Source organism: Ovis canadensis, chromosome 1 (assembly GCF_042477335.2).
Source record: "Ovis canadensis isolate MfBH-ARS-UI-01 breed Bighorn chromosome 1, ARS-UI_OviCan_v2, whole genome shotgun sequence".
NCBI classification, from domain to species: Eukaryota; Metazoa; Chordata; class Mammalia; order Artiodactyla; family Bovidae; genus Ovis; species Ovis canadensis.
The window spans coordinates 64,119,625-64,125,624 of NC_091245.1; positions in this window are offsets into that span (position 1 = coordinate 64,119,625).

The following is a 6,000-nucleotide window of genomic DNA, read 5'->3' on the forward strand; positions in this document are numbered from 1 at the left end:
ATCAATAATTACCTTAAATGTAAATGGGTTGAATGCCCCAACCAAAAGACAAAGGCTGGCTGAATGGATACAAAAACAAGACCCCTATATATGTTGTCTACAAGAGACCCACCTCAAAACAAGGGACACATACAGACTGAAAGTGAAGGGCTGAAAAAAGATGTTACATGCAAATAGAGACCAAAAGAAAGCAGGAGTAGCTATACTCATATCAGATAAAATAGACTTTAAAACAAAGGCTGTGAAAAGAGACAAAGAAGGCCACTACATAATGATCAAAGGATCAATCCAAGAAGAAGATATAACAATTATAAATATATATGCACACAACATAGAAGCACCACAATATGTAAGACAAATGCTAACAAGTATGAAAGGGGAAATTGACAATAACACAATAACATGGGAGACTTTAATGCCCCACTCACACCTATGCACAGATCAACTAAACAAATTAAAAAAGAAACATAAACTTTAAATGATACAACAGACCAGTTGGACCTAACTGATATCTATAGGACATTTCACCCTAAAACAATGAATTTCACATTTTTCTCAAGTGCTCATGGAACCTTCTCCAGGATAGATCACACCCTGTGCCATAAATCTAACCTTGATAAATTCAAAAAAAAAAAATTGAAATCATTCCAAGCATCTTTTCTGACCATAATGCATTAAGATTAGATCTCAAATACAGGAGAAAAACTATTAAAACTTCCAACATATGGAGGCTGAACAACATGCTCTTGAATAACCAACAAATCACAGAAGAAATCAAAAAAGAAATAAAAATATGTATAGAAACAAATGAAAATGAAAACGCAACAACCCAAAACCTGTGGGACACTATAAAAGCAGTGTTAAGGGGAAAGTTCATAGCAATACAGGCATACCTCAAGAAACAAGAAAAAAGTCAAATAAATAACCTAAATCTACACCTAAAACAACTAGAAAAGGAAGAAATGGAGAACTCCAGGGTTAGTAGAAGGAAAGAAATCTTAAAAATTAGGGCAGAAATAAATGCAAAAGAAACAAAAGAGACCATAGCAAAAATCAACAAAGCCAAAAGCTGGTTCTTTGAAAGGATAAATAAAATTGACAAACCATTAGCCAGACTCATCAAGAAACAAAGAGAGAAAAATCAAACCAATAAAATCAGAAATGAAAATGGAGAGATTACAACAGACAACACAGAAATACAAAGGATCATAAGAGACTACTATCAGCAATTATATGCCAATAAAATGGACAATATGGAAGAAATGGACAAATTCTTAGAAAAGTACAACTTTCCAAAACTGAACCAGGAAGAAATAGAAAATCTTAACAGACCCATCACAAGTACAGAAATTGAAACTGTAATCAGAAATCTTCCAGCAAACAAAAGCCCAGGTTCAGATGGCTTCACAGCTGAATTCTACCAAAAATTTCAAGAAGAGCTAACACCTATCCTACTCAAACTCTTCCAGAAAATTGCAGAGGAAGGTAAACTTCCAAACTCCTTCTATGAGGCCACCATCACCCTAATACCAAAACCTGACAAAGATGCCACAAGGAAAGAAAACTACAGGCTGATATCACTGATGAACATAGATGCAAAAATCCTTAACAAAATTCCAGCAATCAGAATCCAGCAACACATTAAAAAGATCATACACCATGACCAAGTGGGCTTTATCCCAGGGATGCAAGGATTCTTCAATATCTGAAAATCAATCAATGTAATTCACCACATTAACAAATTGAAAAATTAAAGCCATATGATTATCTCAATAGATGCAGAAAAAGCCTTTGACAAAATTCAACATCCATTTATGATTTAAAAACTCTCCAGAAAGCAGGAATAGAAGGAACATACCTCAACATAATAAAAGCTATATATGACAAACCCACAGCAAACATTATCCTCAATGGTGAAAAATTGAAAGCATTTCCTCTAAAGTCAGGAACAAGACAAGGATGCGCACTTTCACCGCTACTGTTCAACATAGTTCTGGAAGTTTTGGCCATAGCAATCAGAGCAGAAAAAGAAATAAAAGGAATCCAAATTGGAAAAGAAGAAGTAAAACTCTCAGTGTTTGCAGATGATATGATCCTCTACATAGAAAACCCTTAAGACTCCACCAGAAAATTACTAGAGCTAATCAATGAATATAGTAAAGTTGCAGGATATAAAATCAACACACAGAAATCCCTTGCATTCCTATACACTAATAATGAGAAAGCAGAAAAAGAAATTGAGGAAACAATTCCATTCACCATTGCAATGAAAAGAATAAAATACTTGGTAATATATCTACCTAAAGAAACTAAAGACCTAAATATAGAAAACGATAAAACACTGATGAAAGAGCTCAAAGAGGACACTAATCGATGGAGAAGTATACCATGTTCATGGATTGGAAGAATCAATATAGTGAAAATGAGTATACTACCCAAAGCAATCTATAGATTCAATGCAATCCCTATCCAGCTACCAGCGGTATTTTTCACAGAGCTAGAACACATAATTTCACAATTTGTATGGAAGTACAAAAAACCTCGAATAGCCAAAGCAATCTTGAGAAAGAAGAATGGAGCTGGAGGAACCAACCTGCCTGACTTCAGGCTCTACTACAAAGCCACAGTCATCAAGACAGTATGGTACTGGCACAAAGACAGAAATATAGATCAATGGAACAAAATAAAAAGCCCTGAGATAAATCCACACACCTATGGACACCTTATCTTCAACAAAGGAGGCAAGAATATACAATGGAGAAAAGACACTGTCTTTAACAAGTGGTCCTGGGAAAACTGGTCAACCACTTGCACAAGAATGAAACTAGAACACTTTCTAACACCATACACAAAAATAAACTCAAAATGGATTAAAGATCTAAATGTAAGACCAGAAACTATAAAACTCCTAGAGGAGAACACAGGCAAAACACTCTCCGACATACATCACAGCAGGATCCTCTATGATCCACCTCCCAGAATACTGGAAATAAAAGTAAAAATAAACAAATGGGACCTAATTAAAATGAAAAGCTTCTGCACAACAAAGGAAACTGTAAGCAAGGTGAAAAGACAGCCTTCAGAATGGGAGAAAATAATAGGAAATGAAGCAACTGACAAACAACTAATCTCAAAAATATACAAGCAACTCCTGCAGCTCAATTCCAGAAAAATAAATGACCCAATCAAAACATGGGCCAAAGAACTAAACAGACATTTCTCCAAAGAAGACATACGGATGACTAACAAACACATGAAAAGATGCTCAACATCACTCATTATCAGAGAAATGCAAATCAAGACCACAATGAGGTACCATTTCACAGCAGTCAGAATGGCTGCAATCCAAAAGTCCACAAGCAATAAATGTTGGAGAGGGTGTGGCAAAAAGGGAACCCTCTTACACTGTTGGTGGCAATGCAAACTAGTACAGCCACTATGGAGAACAGTGTGGAGATTCCTTAAAAAACTACAAATAGAACTGCCTTTTGACCCAGCAATCCCACCGCTGGGCATACACATCGAGGAAACCAGAACTGAAAGAGACACGTGTACCCCAATGTTCATCACAGCACTGTTTACAATAGCCAGGACATGGAAGCAACCTAGATGTCCATCAGCAGACAAATGGATAAGAAAGCTGTGGTACATATACACAATGGAGTATTACTCAGCCATTAAAAAGAATACACTTGAATTAGTTCTAATGAGGTGGATGAAACTTGAGCCTATTATACAGAGTGAAGTAAGCCAGAAAGAAAAACACCAATACAGTATACTAACACATATATATGGAATTTAGAAAGATGGTAACGATAACCCTATATGTGAGACAGCAAAAGAGACACAGATTTAAAGAACAGACTTTTGGACTCTGTGGGAGATGGAGAGGGTGGGATGATTTGGGAGAATGGCATTGAAACATGTATAGTATCATGTAAGAAATGAATTGCTAGTCTAGGTTCAATACAGGATACAGGATGCTTGGGGCTGGTGCACTGGGATGACCCAGAGAGATGATATGGGGAGGGTGGTGGGAGGGGGGTTCAGGGTTGGGAACTCATGTACACCTGTGGTGGATTCATGTCAATGTATGGCAAAACCAATATAGTATTGTAAAGTAAAACAATAAAATTTAAATTAAAAAAATAAAATAAAAAGAGTTTTTTAAAAAAGAGTCTAATTGACTTTTTCAAGGTTATATAGCTAATAAATGGTAGAACTGGAACCCTTTTCAGATCCATCAAATTCTGAAATCTGCCCTCTTTGGAATCCAATGATTCCAAATATTAGGATGTATATAAGTCACATGAGTTCCTTTTATAATTGCAGATTTCTGAACTTTATGTCTAGAGACTGTGAGTATGTTTGAGGTGGGACTCAGGAATATGAATTTTTAACAAGTTTACAAATAATTGTGATTTTAATAAGCTTATTATCATATGTTACCATGTCCAATCATTCTTGACTTGGTTACTGAACATAGTACTTATTGAATGCCTGTAAAATCTTTCCATGAGTAAGTGCTCTTATTCATATGTACCTGGACAGAATAATTATGACTTAACTAAAATTCCATGTTTAGATATTTATTGAATGAATGAATGAATGAATAATGAAAGAGTGGCTGGCATGCCTACTATGTTCTAGGCAATATTCTAAGACCAAGTGTCAAAAGGGTTTCCCTGGTGGCTCAGATGTATCTGCCTGCAATGCAGGAGATCCGGGTTCAATTACTGGGTTGAGAAGATCCCCTGGAGAAGGGAATGGCAACCCACTTCAGTATTCTTGCCTGGAGAATTCCATGGATAGAGGAGCCTGATGGGCTATAGTCCATGGGGTCACAAAAGAGTTGAACATGACTGAGCAACAAACACTTTCAAGGGTCATGAAGATATTTGACACAATTACTACTCTTAAGGAGCTTATAACCTGCTCGGGATAGAATCTAGTAAGAAAAACCAACTGGCAGTTGATAGAAAAAAAAAAGAAAGAAAGAAAGAAAGAAAGAAAGAAAGAAAGAAAGAAAAATCAACTGGTGATATAGGGTAGCTGAGGCACAAAGGAGATAAAACATAATTCTATTGAGAATGAATGGGGACGTGTAAAGCTCAAATCTTTAAAAATGAGTATTTGCCAAATAGACAAGGAAGTTCAAGCCAGTCTGGATGGAAGTGGCAATGCAGGCTGAGGTACAAAAGGCTCTGGCGCATGACCAGTTGGAATGGCTACAATATAGAGATGAGGCTGGAAAGATCACAGAGCATCTTTCAGGAACTTGGATTTAGCCTAATTTTCTTCTCTATCCACTAGTCCAGAAGTGTCTTTTATATTATTGCAAATGGCCATCATTCCTTGGAAACTGAGAAAATATTTGAGAGATAAACTTTGATCACTTTAAAAGATGGGTTCTAGAATTTGATTTCCTTTTGTTTTTAGAACGTGATGCACCTTAGTTAAGGACACAGAATCTGTTAAGGTAATAGGGATGTTTACTCTGGCTGCAGTAACCAGGTGGGAGCCCTAGGCTAATAGCTGGAATGATTCTTTAACTGCAGACTTTGAGAAGGCAACAAAAAGTTGCATAAAAGTAACTGAATAAGCAATTTGGGAAGATAACCATATATACTTGTCACATAGCTAACTAAGGCATGTTTATATACAATAGATTACAAATGATAGAATCCTCAATCCCTCCTCACTAGGGAAACTGATGAAAACAGGTTAGATGGTGAGAAAATTTTTCAGTTCTGATCCAGTATAGATTTCCTGTCTCTTATCACTCAGACTTTGTTGATTTTTGTTGCCACTGTTTCCTTCCCCAGCCTATTTATGCTAGGATTTTTCTTCCTTTGTTCTTGTCCTATTCTCAATCTCAAGAATTTACTCAAATGTACATTTGATACAGTTCAGTTCTGTCGCTCAGTCATGTCCGACTCCTTGCGACCCCATGAATCACAGCACTCCAGGCCTCCCTGTCCATCACCAACTCCCGGAGTT